Source organism: Cetorhinus maximus, chromosome 34 (assembly GCF_964194155.1).
Source record: "Cetorhinus maximus chromosome 34, sCetMax3.hap1.1, whole genome shotgun sequence".
Lineage (NCBI taxonomy): Eukaryota > Metazoa > Chordata > Chondrichthyes > Lamniformes > Cetorhinidae > Cetorhinus > Cetorhinus maximus.
In genome coordinates this window covers 6,709,780-6,730,221 of record NC_135912.1, presented here as the reverse complement: position 1 = coordinate 6,730,221, position 20,442 = coordinate 6,709,780, and positions in this window count along the sequence as shown.

The window sequence follows — 20,442 nt, the reverse complement described above, 5'->3', positions numbered from 1 at the left end:
CGGTGTGAGTGAGAGACACTCGGTGTGAGTGAGAGACACTCGGTGTGTGTGAGAGACACTCGGTGTGTGTGAGAATCACGGTGTGTGAGAGACACTCGGTGTGTGAGAGACACTCGGTGTGAGTGAGAAACACGGTGTGTGAGAGACACTCGGTGTGTGTGAGAGACACTGGGTGTGTGTGAGAAACACGGTGTGTGAGAGACATTCGGTGTGTGTGAGAGACACTCGGTGTGTGTGAGAAACACGGTGTGTGAGAGACACTCGGTGTGTGAGAGACACTCGGTGTGTGTGAGAGACAATCGGTGTGTGAGAGACACTCGGTGTGTGTGAGACACTCGGTGAGTGAGTGACACTCGTTGTGTGTGAGAGACACTCGGTGTGTGAGAGACAATCGGTGTGTGAGAGACACTCGGTGTGTGTGAGAGACACTCGGTGTGTGTGAGAGACACTCGGTGTGTGTGAGAGACACTCGGTGTGTGAGAGACAATCGGTGTGTGTGTGAGACACTCGGTGTGTGAGAGACACTCGGTGAGTGAGTGACACTCGGTGTGTGTGAGTGACACTCGGTGTGTGTGAGAGAGACACTCGGTGTGTGTGAGAGAGACACTCGGTGTGTGTGAGAGACACTCGGTGTGTGAGTGACACTCGGTGTGTGTGAGTGAAACTCGGTGTGTGTGCGAGACACTCGGTGTGTGTGAGAGACACTCGGTGAGTGAGTGACACTCGGTGTGTATGAGTGACACTCGGTGTGTGTGAGAGAGACACTCGGTGTGTGTGAGAGAGACACTCGGTGTATGTGAGAGACACTCGGTGTGTGAGTGACACTCGGTGTGTGTGAGAGACACTCGGTGTGTGTGAGAGACACTCGGTGTGTGTGAGAGACACTCGGTGAGTGAGTGACAATCGGTGTGTGAGAGACACTCGGTGTGTGTGAGACACTCGGTGTGTGTGAGAGACACTCGGTGTGTGTGAGAGACAATCGGTGTGTGAGAGACACTCGGTGTGTGAGAGACACTCGGTGCGTGTGAGAGACACTCGGTGTGTGAGAGACACTCGGTGTGTGAGAGAGACACTCGGTGTGAGTGAGAGACATTCGGTGTGTGTGAGAGACACTCGGTGTGTGAGAGACACTCGGTGTGTGAGAGACACTCGGTGTGTGTGAGACACACGGTGTGTGAGAGACACTCGGTGTGTGAGAGACACTCGGTGTGTGTGAGAGACACTCGGTGTGTGTGAGAGACACTCGGTGTGTGAGAGACACTCGCTGTGTGAGATACAATCGGTGTGTGTGAGAGACACTCGGTGTGTGTGAGAGACACTCGGTGTGTGTGAGACACTCGTTGTGTGTGAGAGACACTCGGTGTGTGAGAGACACTCGGTGTGTGTGAGAGACACTCGATGTGTGTGAGAAACACTCGGTGTGTGAGAGACACTCGGTTTGTGTGAGAGACACTCGGTGTGTGTGAGAGACACTCGGTGTGTGTGAGAGACACTCGGTGTGTGTGAGAGACACTCGGTGTGTGAGAGACACTCGGTGTGTGAGATACAATCGGTGTGTGTGAGAGACACTCGGTGTGTGTGAGACACTCGTTGTGTGTGAGAGACACTCGGTGTGTGAGAGACACTCTGTGTACGAGAGACACTCGGTGTGTGAGAGACACTCGGTGTGTGTGAGAGACACTCGGTGTGTGTGAGGGACACTCGGTGTGTGTGAGAGACACTCGGTGTGTGTGAGACACTCGGTGTGTGTGAGAGACATTCGGTGTGTGTGAGAGACACTCGGTGTGTGTGAGAGACATTCGGTGTGTGTGAGAGACACTCGGTGTGTGTGAGAGACACTCGGTGTGTGAGAGACACTCGGTGTGTGTGAGAGACACTCGGTGTGTGTGAGAGACACTCGGTGTGTGAGAGACACTCGGTGTGTGTGAGAGACACTCGGTGTGTGAGAGACACTCGGTGTGTGTGAGAGACACTCGGTTTTTGTGAGACACTCGGTGTGTGAGAGAAACTCGGTGTGTGAGAGACACTCGGTGTGTGAGAGACACGCGGTGTTTGTGAGACACTCGGTGTGTGAGAGACACTCGGTGTGTGTGAGGGACACTCGGTGTGTGAGAGAGACACTCGGTGTGTGTGAGAGACACTCGGTGTGTGTGAGAGACACTCGGTGTGTGTGAGAGACACTAGGTGTGTGAGAGACACTCGGTGTGTGTGAGAGACACTCGGTGTGTGAGAGAGACACTCGGTGAGTGAGAGAGACACTCGGTGTGTGAGAGACACTCGGTGTTTGTGAGACACTCCGTGTTTGTGAGACACTCGGTGTGTGAGAGACACTCGGTGTGTGAGAGACACTCGGTGTGTGTGAGAGACACTCGGTGTGTGAGAGAGACACTCGGTGTGTGAGAGACACTCGGTGTGTGTGAGACACTCGGTGTGTGTGAGAGAGACACTCGGTGTGTGTGAGTGAGACACTCGGTGAGTGAGTGACACTCGGTGTGTGTGAGTGACACTCGGTGTGTGTGAGAGAGACACTCGGTGTGTGAGAGACACTCGGTGTGTGTGAGAGACACTCGGTGTGTGAGTGACACTCGGTGTGTGAGAGACACTCGGTGTGTGTGAGAGACACTCGGTGTGTGTGAGAGACACTCGGTGTGTGAGAGACACTCGGTGTGTGAGAGACACTCGGTGTGTGAGGGACACTCGGTGTGTGGGATACACTCGGTGTGTGAGGGACACTCGGTGTGTGAGAGACACTCGGTGTGTGAGAGACACTCGGTGCGTGAGGGACACTCGGTGTGTGTGAGTTACACTCGGTGTGTGTGAGAGACACTCGGTGTGTGTGAGAGACACTCGGTGTGTGTGAGAGACACTCGGTGTGTGTGAGAGACACTCGGTGTGTGAGAGACACTCGGTGTGTGAGAGACACTCGGTGTGTGTGAGAGACACTCGGTGTGTGTGAGAGACTCTCGGTGTGTGAGAGACACTCGGTGTGTGAGAGACACTCGGTTTGTGAGGGACACTCCGTGTGTGGGATACACTCGGTGAGTGAGGGACACTCGGTGTGTGAGAGACACTCGGTGCGTGAGAGACACTCGGTGCGTGAGGGACACTCGGTGTGTGTGAGAGACACTCGGTGTGTGTGAGAGACACTCGGTGCGTGAGGGACACTCGGCGTGTGAGAGACACTCGGTGTGTGTGGGACACTCGGTGTGTGAGGGACACTCGGTGTGTGTGAGACACTCGGTGTGTGTGAGACACTCGGTGTGTGAGAGACACTCGGTGCGTGAGGGTCACTCGGTGCGTGAGGGACACTCGGCGTGTGAGAGACACTCGGTGCGTGAGGGACACACGGCGTGTGAGAGACACTCGGTGTGTGTGAGACACTCGGTGTGTGAGAGACACTCGGTGTGTGTGAGAGACACTCGGTGTGCGTGAGAGACACTCGGTGTGTGTGAGAGACACTCGGTGTGTGTGAGAGACACTCGGTGTGTGTGAGAGACACTCGGTGTGAGAGACACTCGGTGTGTGAGACACTCGGTGTGACAGAGACACTCGGTGTGTGTGAGAGACACTCGGTGTGTGTGAGAGACACTCAGTGTGTGAGAGACACTCGGTGTGTGTGAGAGACACTCGGTGTGTGAGAGACACTCGGTGTGTGTGAGAGACACTCGGTGTGTGTGAGAGACACTCGGTGTGTGAGAGACACTCGGTGTGTGTGAGAGACACTCGGTGTGTGTGAGAGACACTCGGTGTGTGTGAGAGACACTCGGTGTGTGTGAGAGACACTCGGTGTGTGTGAGAGACACTCGTTGTGTGAGAGACACTCGGTGTGTGTGAGAGACACTCGGTGTGTCTGAGAGACACTCAGTGTGTGAGAGACACTCGGTATGTTTTAGTGACACTCGGTGTGTGAGAGACACTCGGTGTGTGTGAGACACTCGGTGTGTGAGAGACACTCGGTGTGTGAGAGACACTCGGTGTGTGAGAGAGACACTCGGTGTGTGTGAGAGACACTCGGTGTGTGAGAGACACTCAGTGTGAGAGACAGTCGGTGTGTGAGAGACACTCAGTGTGAGAGAGACACTCAGTGTGAGAGAGACACTCGGTGTGTGTGAGAGACACTCGGTGTGTGAGAGACACTCAGTGTGAGAGAGACACTCGGTGTGTGAGAGACACTCAGTGTGAGAGAGACACTCAGTGTGAGAGAGACACTCGGTGTGTGAGAGACACTCGGTGTGTGAGAGACACTTAGTGTGAGAGAGACACTCGGTGTGTGAGAGAGAGTCGGTGTGTGTGAGAGACACTCGGTGTGTGTGAGAGACACTCGGTGTGTGTGAGAGACACTCGGTGTGTGAGTTAAACTCGCTGTGTGTGAGAGACACACGGTTTGTGAGAGACACTCGGTGTGTGTGAGACACTCGGTGTGTGAGAGACACTCGGTGTGTGTGAGAGACACTCGGTGTGTGTGAGACACTCGGTGTGTGAGAGACACTCGGTGCGTGTGAGAGACTCTCGGTGTGTGAGAGACACTCGGTGTGTGAGAGAGAAACTCGGTGTGTGTGAGAGACACTCGGTGTGTGAGTTAAACTCGTTGTGTGTGAGAGACACTCGGTTTGTGAGAGACCCTCGGTGTGTGTGAGAGGCACTCGGTGTGTGAGAGACACTCGGTTTGTATGAGAGACACTCGGAGTGTGTGAGTGACACTCGTGTGTGAGAGATACACTCGGAGTGTGAGAGAGACACTCGGAGTGTGAGAGACACTCGGTGTGTGAGAGATACACTCGGAGTGTGAGAGAGACACTCGGAGTGTGAGAGGCACTCAGAGTGTGAGAGGGACCCTCGGTGCGTGAGAGACACACGGTGTGTGTGAGAGACACTCGGTGTGTGTGAGACATTCGGTGTGAGAGACACTCGGTGTGTGAGAGAGACACTCGGTGTGTGTGAGAGACACTCGGTGTGTGTGAGAGAGACACTCGGTGTGTGAGAGACACTCGGTGTGTGAGAGGCACTCGGTGTGTGAGAGACACTCGGTGTGTGAGAGAGACACTCGGTATGTGAGAGACACTCGGTGTGTGAGAGAGACACTCGGCGTGTGAGAGACACTCGGTGTGTGTGAGAGACACTTGGAGTGTGAGAGACACTCGGTGTGTGAGAGACACTCGGTGTGTGAGAGACACTCGGTGTGTGTGAGAGACACTCGGAGTGTGAGAGACACTCGGTGCGTGAGAGACACTCGGTGTGTGTGAGAGACACTCGGTGTGTGTGTGAGAAACTCGGTGTGTGTGAGAGACACTCGGTGTGTGTGTGAGAAACTCGGTGTGTGTGAGAGACACTCGGTGTGTGTGAGACACTCGGTGTGTGAGAGACACTCGGTGTGTGTGAGAGACACTCGGTGTGTTAGAGACACTCGGTGTGTGTGAGAGACACTAGGTGTGTGAGAGACACTCGGTGTGTGAGAGACACTCGGTGTGTGTGAGAGACACTCGGTGTGTGTGTGAGAAACTCGGTGTGTGTGAGAGACACTCGGTGTGTGTGAGACACTCGGTGTGTGAGAGACACTCGGTGTGTGTGAGAGACACTCGGTGTGTTAGAGACACTCGGTGTGTGTGAGAGACACTCGGTGTGTGAGAGACACTTGGTGTGCGTGAGAGACACTCGGTGTGTGTGAGAGACACTCGGTGAGTGAGTGACACTCGGTGTGTGTGAGAGACACTCGGTGTGTGAGTGACACTCGGTGTGTGTGAGAGAGACACTCGGTGTGTTAGAGAGACACTCGGTGTGTGAGAGACACTGTGTGTGTGTGAAACACACTCGATGTGTGTGAGAGACACTCGGTGTGTGAGAGACACTCGGTGTGTGAGAGACACTCGGTGTGTGAGAGACACTCGGTGTGAGAGAGACACTCGGTGTGAGAGACACTCGGCGTGTGAGAGAGACTCTCGGTGTGTGAGAGACACTCGGTGTGTGAAAGACACTCTGTGTGTGTGAGAGACCCTCGGTGTGTGAGAGACACTCGGTGTGTGTGAGAGACACTCGGTGTGTGAGAGACACTCGGAGTGTGTGAGAGACACTCGGTGTGTGAGAGAAAATCGGTGTGTTAGAGACACTCGGTGTGTGGGAGACACTCGGTGTGTGATAGAAACTCGGTGTGAGAGAGGCAATCGGTGTGTGAGAGACTCCGTGTGTGAGAGACACTCGATGTGTGAGAGAGACACTCGGTGTGTGTGAGAGACACTCGGTGTGTGTGAGAGACACTCAGTGTGTGTGAGAGAAACTCGATGTGTGAGAGACACTCGATGTGTGAGAGAAACTCGGTGTGTGTGAGAGACACTCGGTGTGTGTGAGAGACACTCGGTGTGTGTGAGAGACACTCAGTGTGTGTGAGAGACACTCGATGTGTGAGAGACACTCGATGTGTGAGAGACACTCGGTGTGTGTGAGAGACACTCGGTGTGTGTGAGACACTCGGTGTGTGTGAGAGACACTCGGTGTCTGAGAGACACTCGGTGTGTGTGAGAGACACTCGATGTGTGTGAGAGACACTCGGTGTGTGAGAGACACTCGGTTTGTGTGAGAGACACTCGGTGAGTGTGAGAGACACTCGTTGTGTGTGAGAGACACTCGGTGTGTGTGAGAGACACTCGGTGTGTGTGAGAGACATTCGGTGTGTGTGAGAGACACTCGGTGTGTGTGAGAGACACTCGGTGTGTGAGAGACACTCGGTGTGTGTGAGAAACACAGTGTGTGAGAGACACTCGGTGTGTGAGAGACACTCGGTGTGAGTGAGAAACACGGTGTGTGAGAGACACTCGGTGTGTGTGAGAGACACTCGGTGTGTGTGAGAAACACGGTGTGTGAGAGACACTCGGTGTGTGTTAGAGACACTCGGAGTGTGTGAGAAACACGGTGTGTGAGAGACACTCGGTGTGTGTGAGAGACACTCGGTGTGAGTGAGAGACACTCGGTGTGAGTGAGAGACACTCGGTGTGTGTGAGAGACACTCGGTGTGTGTGAGAATCACGGTGTGTGAGAGACACTCGGTGTGTGAGAGACACTCGGTGTGAGTGAGAAACACGGTGTGTGAGAGACACTCGGTGTGTGTGAGAGACACTCGGTGTGTGTGAGAAACACGGTTGGTGAGAGACATTCGGTGTGTGTGAGAGACACTCGGTGTGTGTGAGAAACACGGTGTGTGAGAGACACTCGGTGTGTGAGAGACACTCGGTGTGTGTGAGAGACAATCGGTGTGTGAGAGACACTCGGTGTGTGTGAGAGACACTCGGTGTGTGTGAGAGACACTCGGTGTGTGTGAGAGACACTCGGTGTGTGAGAGACAATCGGTGTGTGTGTGAGACACTCGGTGTGTGAGAGACACTCGGTGAGTGAGTGACACTCGGTGTGTGTGAATGACACTCGGTGTGTGTGAGAGAGACACTCGGTGTGTGTGAGAGAGACACTCGGTGTGTGTGAGAGACACTCGGTGTGTGAGTGACACTCGGTGTGTGTGAGAGACACTCGGTGTGTGTGCGAGACACTCGGTGTGTGTGAGAGACACTCGGTGAGTGAGTGACACTCGGTGTGTATGAGTGACACTCGGTGTGTGTGAGAGAGACACTCGGTGTGTGTGAGAGAGACACTCGGTGTATGTGAGAGACACTCGGTGTGTGAGTGACACTCGGTGTGTGTGAGAGACACTCGGTGTGTGTGAGAGACACTCGGTGTGTGTGAGAGACACTCGGTGAGTGAGTGACACTCGGTGTGTGAGAGGCACTCAGTGTGTGTGAGACACTAGGTGTGTGAGAGACACTCGGTGTGTGAGAGACACTCGGTGTGTGAGAGACACTCGGTGTGTGTGAGAGACACTCGGTGTGTGAGAGACACTCGGTATGAGAGAGACACTCGGTGTGTGTGAGAGACACTCGATGTGTGAGAGACACTCGGTGTGTGTGAGAGACACTCGGTGTGGTGAGAGACACTCGGTGTGTGAGAGAGACTCGGTGTGTGTGAGAGACACTCGGTGTGTGAGAGACACTCGGTGTGTGAGAGACACTCGGTGTGTGTGAGAGACACTCGATGTTCGAGAGACACTCGGTGTGTGTGAGAGACACTCGGTGTGTGTGAGAGACACTCGGTGAGTGTGAGAGACACTCGGTGTGTGTGAGAGTCACTCGATGTGTGAGAGACACTCGGTGTGTGAGAGACACTCGGTGTGTGTGAGAGACACTCGATGTGTGAGAGACACTCAGTGTGTATGAGACACACAGTGTGTGAGAGACACTCGGTGTGTGAGAGACACTCGGCGTGTGTGAGGGACACTCGGTGTGTGAGAGACACTCGATGTCTGTGAGACACTCGGTGTGTGAGAGACACTCGGTGTGTGAGAGACACTCGGTGTGAGAGTGAAACTCGGTGTGTGAGAGACACTCGGTGTGTGTGAGAGACACTCGGTGTGTGAGAGACACTCGGTGTGTGTGAGAGACACTCGATGTGTGAGAGACACTCAGTGTGTATGAGACACACGGTGTGTGAGAGACACTCGGTGTGTGAGAGACACTCGGTGTGTGTGAGAGACACTCGATGTGTGTGAGAGACACTCAGTGTGTGAGTGACACTCGGTGTGTGTGAGAGACACTCGGTGTGTGAGAGAGACACTTGGTGTGTGTGAGAGACAGTCGGTGTGTGTGAGGGAGACGCGGTTTGTGTGAGACACTCGGTGTGAGAGTGAAACTCGGTGTGTGTGAGAGACAATCGGTGTGTGTGAGAGAAACTCGGTGTGTATGAGAGACACTCGGTGTGTGTGAGAGACACTCGGTCTGTGTGAGAGAAACTCGGTGTGTGTGAGAGACACTCGGTGTGTGTGAGACACTCGGTGTGTGTGAGAGACACTCGGTGTGTGTGAGAGACAATCGGTGTGTGAGAGACACTCGGTGTGTGAGAGACACTCGGTGTGTGTGAGAGACACTCGGTGTGTGAGAGACACTCGGTGTGTGAGAGAGACACTCGGTGTGAGTGAGAGACATTCGGTGTGTGTGAGAGACACTCGGTGTGTGAGAGACACTCGGTGTGTGAGAGACACTCGGTGTGTGTGAGACACACGGTGTGTGAGAGACACTCGGTGTGTGAGAGACACTCGGTGTGTGTGAGAGACACTCGGTGTGTGTGAGAGACACTCGGTGTGTGAGAGACACTCGCTGTGTGAGATACAATCGGTGTGTGTGAGAGACACTCGGTGTGTGTGAGAGACACTCGGTGTGTGTGAGACACTCGTTGTGTGTGAGAGACACTCGGTGTGTGAGAGACACTCGGTGTGTGTGAGAGACACTCGATGTGTGTGAGAAACACTCGGTGTGTGAGAGACACTCGGTTTGTGTGAGAGACACTCGGTGTGTGTGAGAGACACTCGGTGTGTGTGAGAGACACTCGGTGTGTGTGAGAGACACTCGGTGTGTGAGAGACACTCGGTGTGTGAGATACAATCGGTGTGTGTGAGAGACACTCGGTGTGTGTGAGACACTCGTTGTGTGTGAGAGACACTCGGTGTGTGAGAGACACTCGGTGTACGAGAGACACTCGGTGTGTGAGAGACACTCGGTGTGTGTGAGAGACACTCGGTGTGTGTGAGTGACACTCGGTTTGTGTGAGAGACACTCGGTGTGTGTGAGACACTCGGTGTGTGTGAGAGACATTCGGTGTGTGTGAGAGACACTCGGTGTGTGTGAGAGACATTCGGTGTGTGTGAGAGACACTCGGTGTGTGTGACAGACACTCGGTGTGTGAGAGACACTCGGTGTGTGTGAGAGACACTCGGTGTGTGTGAGAGACACTCGGTGTGTGAGAGACACTCGGTGTGTGTGAGAGACACTCGGTGTGTGAGAGACACTCGGTGTGTGTGAGAGACACTCGGTTTTTGTGAGACACTCGGTGTGTGAGAGAAACTCGGTGTGTGAGAGACACTCGGTGAGTGTGAGAGACACTCGGTGTGTGTGAGAGACACTCGGTGTGTGAGAGACACTCGGTGTGTGAGAGACACTCGGTGTTTGTGAGACACTCGGTGTGTGAGAGACACTCGGTGTGTGTGAGGGACACTCGGTGTGTGAGAGAGACACTCGGTGTGTGTGAGAGACACTCGGTGTGTGTGAGAGACACTCGGTGTGTGTGAGAGACACTCGGTGTGTGAGAGACACTCGGTGTGTGTGAGAGACACTCGGTGTGTGAGAGAGACACTCGGTGAGTGAGAGAGACACTCGGTGTGTGAGAGACACTCGGTGTTTGTGAGACACTCGGTGTGTGTGAGAGACACTCGGTGTGTGTGAGAGACACTCGGTGTGTGAGAGACACTCGGTGTGTGAGAGACACTCGGTGTGTGAGGGACACTCGGTGTGTGGGATACACTCGGTGTGTGAGGGACACTCGGTGTGTGAGAGACACTCGGTGTGTGAGAGACACTCGGTGCGTGAGGGACACTCGGTGTGTGTGAGTTACACTCGGTGTGTGTGAGAGACACTCGGTGTGTGTGAGAGAAACTCGGTGTGTGTGAGAGACACTCGGTGTGTGTGAGAGACACTCGGTGTGTGAGAGACACTCGGTGTGTGAGAGACACTCGGTGTGTGTGAGAGACACTCGGTGTGTGTGAGAGACACTCGGTGTGTGAGAGACATTCGGTGTGTGAGAGACACTCGGTTTGTGATGGACACTCGGTGTGTGGGATACACTCGGTGTGTGAGGGACACTCGGTGTGTGAGAGACACTCGGTGCGTGAGAGACACTCGATGCGTGAGGGACACTCGGTGTGTGTGAGAGACACTCGGTGTGTGTGAGAGACACTCGGTGCGTGAGGGACACTCGGCGTGTGAGAGACACTCGGTGTGTGTGAGACACTCGGTGTGTGAGGGACACTCGGTGTGTGTGAGACACTCGGTCTGTGTGAGACACTCGGTGTGTGAGAGACACTCGGTGCGTGAGGGTCACTCGGTGCGTGAGGGACACTCGGCGTGTGAGAGACACTCGGTGCGTGAGGGACACACGGCGTGTGAGAGACACTCGGTGTGTGTGAGACACTCGGTGTGTGAGAGACACTCGGTGTGTGTGAGAGACACTCGGTGTGCGTGAGAGACACTCGGTGTGTGTGAGAGACACTCGGTGTGTGTGAGAGACACTCGGTGTGTGTGAGAGACACTCGGTGTGAGAGACACTCGGTGTGTGAGACACTCGTTGTGAGAGAGACACTCGGTGTGTGTGAGAGACACTCGGTGTGTGTGAGAGACACTCAGTGTGTGAGAGACACTCGGTGTGTGTGAGAGACACTCGGTGTGTGAGAGACACTCGGTGTGTGTGAGAGACACTCGGTGTGTGTGAGAGACACTCGGTGTGTTAGAGACACTCGGTGTGTGTGAGAGACACTCGGTGTGTGTGAGAGACACTCGGTGTGTGTGAGAGACACTCGGTGTGTGTGAGAGACACTCGTTGTGTGAGAGACACTCGGTGTGTGTGAGAGACACTCGGTGTGTCTGAGAGACACTCAGTGTGTGAGAGACACTCGGTATGTTTTAGAGACACTCGGTGTGTGAGAGACACTCGGTGTGTGTGAGACACTCGGTGTGTGAGAGACACTCGGTGTGTGTGAGAGACACTCGGTGTGTGTGAGAGACACTCGGTGTGTGAGAGACACTCGGTGTGTGAGAGAGACACTCGGTGTGTGTGAGAGACACTCGGTGTGTGTGAGAGACACTCGGTGTGTGAGAGACACTCGGTGTGTGTGAGAGACACTCGGTGTGTGTGAGAGACACTCGGTGTGTGAGAGACACTCGGTGTGTGTGAGAGACACTCGGTGTGTGAGAGACACTCGGTGTGTGTGAGAGACACTCGGTTTTTGTGAGACACTCGGTGTGTGAGAGAAACTCGGTGTGTGAGAGACACTCGGTGAGTGTGAGAGACACTCGGTGTGTGTGAGAGACACTCGGTGTGTGAGAGACACTCGGTGTGTGAGAGACACTCGGTGTTTGTGAGACACTCGGTGTGTGAGAGACACTCGGTGTGTGTGAGGGACACTCGGTGTGTGAGAGAGACACTCGGTGTGTGTGAGAGACACTCGGTGTGTGTGAGAGACACTCGGTGTGTGTGAGAGACACTCGGTGTGTGAGAGACACTCGGTGTGTGTGAGAGACACTCGGTGTGTGAGAGAGACACTCGGTGAGTGAGAGAGACACTCGGTGTGTGAGAGACACTCGGTGTTTGTGAGACACTCGGTGTGTGTGAGAGACACTCGGTGTGTGTGAGAGACACTCTGTGTGTGAGAGACACTCGGTGTGTGAGAGACACTCGGTGTGTGAGGGACACTCGGTGTGTGGGATACTCTCGGTGTGTGAGGGACACTCGGTGTGTGAGAGACACTCGGTGTGTGAGAGACACTCGGTGCGTGAGGGACACTCGGTGTGTGTGAGTTACACTCGGTGTGTGTGAGAGACACTCGGTGTGTGTGAGAGAAACTCGGTGTGTGTGAGAGACACTCGGTGTGTGTGAGAGACACTCGGTGTGTGAGAGACACTCGGTGTGTGAGAGACACTCGGTGTGTGTGAGAGACACTCGGTGTGTGTGAGAGACACTCGGTGTGTGAGAGACATTCGGTGTGTGAGAGACACTCGGTTTGTGATGGACACTCGGTGTGTGGGATACACTCGGTGTGTGAGGGACACTCGGTGTGTGAGAGACACTCGGTGCGTGAGAGACACTCGGTGCGTGAGGGACACTCGGTGTGTGTGAGAGACACTCGGTGTGTGTGAGAGACACTAGGTGCGTGAGGGACACTCGGCGTGTGAGAGACACTCGGTGTGTGTGAGACACTCGGTGTGTGAGGGACACTCCGTGTGTGTGAGACACTCGGTCTGTGTGAGACACTCGGTGTGTGAGAGACACTCGGTGCGTGAGGGTCACTCGGTGCGTGAGGGACACTCGGCGTGTGAGAGACACTCGGTGCGTGAGGGACACACGGCGTGTGAGAGACACTCGGTGTGTGTGAGACACTCGGTGTGTGAGAGACACTCGGTGTGTGTGAGAGACACTCGGTGTGCGTGAGAGACACTCGGTGTGTGTGAGAGACACTCGGTGTGTGTGAGAGACACTCGGTGTGTGTGAGAGACACTCGGTGTGAGAGACACTCGGTGTGTGAGACACTCGTTGTGAGAGAGACACTCGGTGTGTGTGAGAGACACTCGGTGTGTGTGAGAGACACTCAGTGTGTGAGAGACACTCGGTGTGTGTGAGAGACACTCGGTGTGTGAGAGACACTCGGTGTGTGTGAGAGACACTCGGTGTGTGTGAGAGACACTCGGTGTGTTAGAGACACTCGGTGTGTGTGAGAGACACTCGGTGTGTGTGAGAGACACTCGGTGTGTGTGAGAGACACTCGGTGTGTGTGAGAGACACTCGTTGTGTGAGAGACACTCGGTGTGTGTGAGAGACACTCGGTGTGTCTGAGAGACACTCAGTGTGTGAGAGACACTCGGTATGTTTTAGAGACACTCGGTGTGTGAGAGACACTCGGTGTGTGTGAGACACTCGGTGTGTGAGAGACACTCGGTGTGTGTGAGAGACACTCGGTGTGTGTCAGAGACACTCGGTGTGTGAGAGACACTCGGTGTGTGAGAGAGACACTCGGTGTGTGTGAGAGACACTCGGTGTGTGAGAGACACTCAGTGTGAGAGACAGTCGGTGTGTGAGAGACACTCAGTGTGAGAGAGACACTCAGTGTGAGAGAGACACTCGTTGTGTGTGAGAGACACTCGGTGTGTGAGAGACACTCAGTGTGAGAGAGACACTCGGTGTGTGAGAGACACTCAGTGTGAGAGAGACACTCAGTGTGAGAGAGACACTCGGTGTGTGAGAGACACTCGGTGTGTGAGAGAGAGTCGGTGTGTGTGAGAGACACTCGGTGTGTGTGAGAGACACTCGGTGTGTGAGTTAAACTCGCTGTGTGTGAGAGACACTCGGTTTGTGAGAGACACTCGGTGTGTGTGAGACACTCGGTGTGTGAGAGACACTCGGTGTGTGTGAGTGACACTCGGTGTGTGTGAGAGACACTCGGTGTGTGAGTTAAACTCGGTGTGTGTGAGAGACACTCGGTTTGTGAGAGACACTCGGTGTGTGTGAGACACTCGGTGTGTGAGAGACACTCGGTGCGTGTGAGAGACTCTCGGTGTGTGAGAGACACTCGGTGTGTGAGAGAGAAACTCGGTGTGTGTGAGAGACACTCGGTGTGTGAGTTAAACTCGGTGTGTGTGAGAGACACTCGGTTTGTGAGAGACCCTCGGTGTGTGTGAGAGGCACTCGGTGTGTGAGAGACACTCGGTTTGAATGAGAGACACTCGGAGTGTGTGAGTGACACTCGTGTGTGAGAGATACACTCGGAGTGTGAGAGAGACACTCGGAGTGTGAGAGACACTCGGTGTGTGAGAGATACACTCGGAGTGTGAGAGAGACACTCGGAGTGTGAGAGGCACTCAGAGTGTGAGAGGGACCCTCGGTGCGTGAGAGACACACGGTGTGTGTGAGAGACACTCGGTGTGTGTGAGACATTCGGTGTGAGAGACACTCGGTGTGTGAGAGAGACACTCGGTGTGTGTGAGAGACACTCGGTGTGTGTGAGAGAGACACTCGGTGTGAGAGAGACACTCGGTGTGTGAGAGGCACTCGGTGTGTGAGAGACACTCGGTGTGTGAGAGAGACACTCGGTATGTGAGAGACACTCGGTGTGTGAGAGAGACACTCGGCGTGTGAGAGACACTCGGTGTGTGTGAGAGACACTTGGAGTGTGAGAGACACTCGGTGTGTGAGAGACACTCGGTGTGTGAGAGAGACACTCGGTGCGTGAGGGACACTCGGCGTGTGAGAGACACTCGGTGTGTGTGAGACACTCGGTGTGTGAGGGACACTCGGTGTGTGTGAGACACTCGGTGTGTGTGAGACACTCGGTGTGTGAGAGACACTCGGTGCGTGAGGGTCACTCGGTGCGTGAGGGACACTCGGCGTGTGAGAGACACTCGGTGCGTGAGGGACACACGGCGTGTGAGAGACACTCGGTGTGTGTGAGACACTCGGTGTGTGAGAGACACTCGGTGTGTGTGAGAGACACTCGGTGTGCGTGAGAGACACTCGGTGTGTGTGAGAGACACTCGGTGTGTGTGAGAGACACTCGGTGTGTGTGAGAGACACTCGGTGTGAGAGACACTCGGTGTGTGAGACACTCGGTGTGAGAGAGACACTCGGTGTGTGTGAGAGACACTCGGTGTGTGTGAGAGACACTCAGTTTGTGAGAGACACTCGGTGTGTGTGAGAGACACTCGGTGTGTGAGAGACACTCGGTGTGTGTGAGAGACACTCGGTGTGTGTGTGAGACACTCGGTGTGTGAGAGACACTCGGTGTGTGTGAGAGACACTTGGTGTGTGTGAGAGACACTCGGTGTGTGTGAGAGACACTCGGTGTGTGTGAGAGACACTCGGTGTGTGTGAGAGACACTCGGTGTGTGAGAGACACTCGGTGTGTGTGAGAGACACTCGGTGTGTCTGAGAGACACTCAGTGTGTGAGAGACACTCGGTATGTTTTAGAGACACTCGGTGTGTGAGAGACACTCGGTGTGTGTGAGACACTCGGTGTGTGAGAGACACTCGGTGTGTGTGAGAGACACTCGGTGTGTGTGAGAGACACTCGGTGTGTGAGAGACACTCGGTGTGTGAGAGAGACACTCGGTGTGTGTGAGAGACACTCGGTGTGTGAGAGACACTCAGTGTGAGAGACAGTCGGTGTGTGAGAGACACTCAGTGTGAGAGAGACACTCAGTGTGAGAGAGACACTCGGTGTGTGTGAGAGACACTCGGTGTGTGAGAGACACTCAGTGTGAGAGAGACACTCGGTGTGTGAGAGACACTCAGTGTGAGAGAGACACTCAGTGTGAGAGAGACACTCGGTGCGTGAGAGACACTCGGTGTGTGAGAGACAATTAGTGTGAGAGAGACACTCGGTGTGTGAGAGAGAGTCGGTGTGTGTGAGAGACACTCGGTGTGTGTGAGAGACACTCGGTGTGTGTGAGAGACACTCGGTGTGTGAGTTAAACTCGCTGTGTGTGAGAGACACTCGGTTTGTGAGAGACACTCGGTGTGTGTGAGACACTCGGTGTGTGAGAGACACTCGGTGTGTGTGAGAGACACTCGGTGTGTGTGAGAGACACTCGGTGTGTGAGTTAAACTCGGTGTGTGTGAGAGACACTCGGTTTGTGAGAGACACTCGGTGTGTGTGAGACACTCGGTGTGTGAGAGACACTCGGTGCGTGTGAGAGACTCTCGGTGTGTGAGAGACACTTGGTGTGTGAGAGAGAAACTCGGTGTGTGTGAGAGACAGTCGGTGTGTGAGTTAAACTCGGTGTGTGTGAGAGACACTCGGTTTGTGAGAGACCCTCGGTGTGTGTGAGAGGCACTCGGTGTGTGAGAGACACTCGGTTTGTATGAGAGACACTCGGAGTGTGTGAGTGACACTCGTGTGTGAGAGATACACTCGGAGTGTGAGAGAGACACTCGGAGTGTGAGAGACACTCGGTGTGTGAGAGATACACTCGGAGTGTGAGAGAGACACTCGGAGTGTGAGAGGCACTCAGAGTGTGAGAGGGACCCTCGGTGCGTGAGAGACACACGGTGTGTGTGAGAGACACTCGGTGTGTGTGAGACATTCGGTGTGAGAGACACTCGGTGTGTGAGAGAGACACTCGGTGTGTGTGAGTGACACTCGGTGTGTGTGAGAGAGACACTCGGTGTGTGAGAGACACTCGGTGTGTGAGAGGCACTCGGTGTGTGAGAGACACTCGGTGTGTGAGAGAGACACTCGGTATGTGAGAGACACTCGGTGTGTGAGAGAGACACTCGGCGTGTGAGAGACACTCGGTGTGTGTGAGAGACACTTGGAGTGTGAGAGACACTCGGTGTGTGAGAGACACTCGGTGTGTGAGAGAGACACTCGGTGCGTGAGGGACACTCGGCGTGTGAGAGACACTCGGTGTGTGTGAGAGACACTCGGTGTGTTAGAGACACTCGGTGTGTGTGAGAGACACTCGGTGTGTGAGAGACACTCGGTGTGTGAGAGACACTCGGTGTGTGTGAGAGACACTCGGTGTGTGTATGAGAAACTCGGTGTGTGTGAGAGACACTCGGTGTGTGTGAGACACTCGGTGTGTGAGAGACACTCGGTGTGTGTGAGAGACACTCGGTGTGTTAGAGACACTCGGTGTGTGTGAGAGACACTCGGTGTGTGAGAGACACTTGGTGTGCGTGAGAGACACTCGGTGTGTGTGAGAGACACTCGGTGAGTGAGTGACACTCGGTGTGTGTGAGAGACACTCGGTGTGTGAGTGACACTCGGTGTGTGTGAGAGAGACACTCGGTGTGTGAGAGAGACACTCGGTGTGTGAGAGACACTGTGTGTGTGTGAAACACACTCGATGTGTGTGAGAGACACTCGGTGTGTGAGAGACACTCGGTGTGTGAGAGACACTCGGTGTGTGTGAGAGACAATCGGTGTGTGAGAGACACTCGGTGTGAGAGAGACACTCGGTGTGAGAGACACTCGGCGTGTGAGAGAGACTCTCGGTGTGTGAGAGACACTCGGTGTGTGAAAGACACTCTGTGTGTGTGAGAGACACTCGGTGTGTGAGAGACACTCGGTGTGTGTGAGAGACACTCGGTGTGTGAGAGACACTCGGAGTGTGTGAGAGACACTCGGTGTGTGTGAGAGACACTCGGTGTGTGTGAGAGACACTCGGTGTGTGTGAGAGACACTCGGTGTGTGAGAGACACTCGGTGTGTGTGAGAGACACTCGGTTTGTGAGAGACGCTCGGTGTGTGTGAGAGACGCTCGGTGTGTGAGAGAGACACTCGGTGTGTGAGAGACACTCGGTGTGTGAGAGACACTCGGTGTGTGTGCGAGACACTCGGTGTGTGTGAGAGATACTCGGTGTGTGTGAGAGACTCTCGGTGTGTGTGAGAGACACTCGGTGTGTGTGAGAGACTCTCGGTGTGTGTGAGAGACACTCGGTGTGTGTGAGAGACTCTCGGTGTGTGAGAGACACTCGGTGTGTGTGAGAGACACTCGGTGTGTGTGAGAGACTCTCGGTGTTTGAGAGACACTCTGTGTGTGTGAGAGACACTCGGTGTGTGAGCGACACTCGGTGTGTGTGAGAGACACTCGGTGTTTGAGAGACACTCGGTGTGTGTGAGAGACACTCGGTGTGTGAGAGACACTCGGTGTGTGTGAGAGACACTCGGTGTGTGAGAGACACTCGGTGTGTGTGAGAGACACTCGGTGTGTGTGAGAGACACTCGGTGTGTGAGAGACACTCGGTGTGTGTGAGAGAGACTCGGAGTGTGAGAGACACTCGGTGTGTGTGAGAGACACTCGGTGTGTGAGAGAATCTCGGTGTCTGAGGGATCTCGGTATGTGGGAGACACTCGGTGTGTGAGAGACACTCGGTGTGTGAGAGAAAATCGGTGTGTTAGAGACACTCGGTGTGTGGGAGACACTCGGTGTGTGAGAGAAACTCGGTGTGAGAGAGGCAATCGGTGTGTGAGAGACTCCGTGTGTGAGAGACACTCGATGTGTGAGAGAGACACTCGGTGTGTGTGAGAGACACTCGGTGTGTGTGAGAGACACTCAGTGTGTGTGAGAGAAACTCGATGTGTGAGAGACACTCGATGTGTGAGAGAAACTCGGTGTGTGTGAGAGACACTCGGTGTGTGTGAGAGACACTCGGTGTGTGTGAGAGACACTCAGTGTGTGTGAGAGACACTCGATGTGTGAGAGACACTCGATGTGTGAGAGACACTCGGTGTGTGTGAGAGACACTCGGTGTGTGTGAGACACTCGGTGTGTGTGAGAGACACTCGGTGTGTGAGAGACACTCGGTGTGTGTGAGAGACACTCGATGTGTGTGAGAGACACTCGGTGTGTGAGAGACACTCGGTTTGTGTGAGAGACACTCGGTGTGTGTGAGAGACACTCGGTGTGTGTGAGAGACACTCGGTGTGTGTGAGAGACACTCGGTGTGTGAGAGACACTCGGTGTGTGAGATACAATCGGTGTGTGTGAGAGACACTCGGTGTGTGTGAGACACTCGTTGTGTGTGAGAGACACTCGGTGTGTGAGAGACACTCGGTGTACGAGAGACACTCGGTGTGTGAGAGACACTCGGTGTGTGTGAGAGACACTCGGTGTGTGTGAGGGACACTCGGTGTGTGTGAGAGACACTCGGTGTGTGTGAGACACTCGGTGTGTGTGAGAGACACTCGGAGTGTGAGAGACACTCGGTGTGTGTGAGAGACATTCGGTGTGTGTGAGAGACACTCGGTGTGTGTGAGAGACACTCGGTGTGTGAGAGACACTCGGTGTGTGTGAGAGACACTCGGTGTGTGTGAGAGACACTCGGTGTGTGAGAGACACTCGATGTGTGTGAGAGACACTCGGTGTGTGAGAGACACTCGGTGTGTGTGAGAGACACTCGGTGTTTGTGAGACACTCGGTGTGTGAGAGACACTCGGTGTGTGAGAGACACTCGGTGAGTGTGAGAGACACTCGGTGTGTGTGAGAGACACTCGGTGTGTGAGAGACACTCGGTGTGTGAGAGACACTCGGTGTTTGTGAGACACTCGGTGTGTGAGAGACACTCGGTGTGTGTGAGGGACACTCGGTGTGTGAGAGAGACACTCGGTGTGTGTGAGAGACACTCGGTGTGTGTGAGAGACACTCGGTGTGTGTGAGAGACACTCGGTGTGTGAGAGACACTCGGTGTGTGTGAGAGACACTCGGTGTGTGAGAGAGACACTCGGTGAGTGAGAGAGACACTCGGTGTGTGAGAGACACTCGGTGTTTGTGAGACACTCCGTGTTCGTGAGACACTCGGTGTGTGAGAGACACTCGGTGTGTGAGAGACACTCGGTGTGTGTGAGAGACACTCGGTGTGTGAGAGAGACACTCGGTGTGTGAGAGACACTCGGTGTGTGTGAGACACTCGGTGTGTGTGAGAGAGACACTCGGTGTGTGTGAGAGAGACACTCTGTGAGTGAGTGACACTCGGTGTGTGTGAGTGACAATCGGTGTGTGTGAGAGAGACATTCGGTGTGTGAGAGACACTCGGTGTGTGTGAGAGACACTCGATGTGTGAGTGACACTCGGTGTGTGAGAGACACTCGGTGTGTGTGAGAGACACTCGGTGTGTGAGAGACACTCGGTGTGTGAGAGACACTCGGTGTGTGAGGGACACTCGGTGTGTGGGATACACTCGGTGTGTGAGGGACACTCGGTGTGTGAGAGACACTCGGTGTGTGAGAGACACTCGGTGCGTGAGGGACACTCGGTGTGTGTGAGTTACACTCGGTGTGTGTGAGAGACACTCGTTGTGTGTGAGAGACAC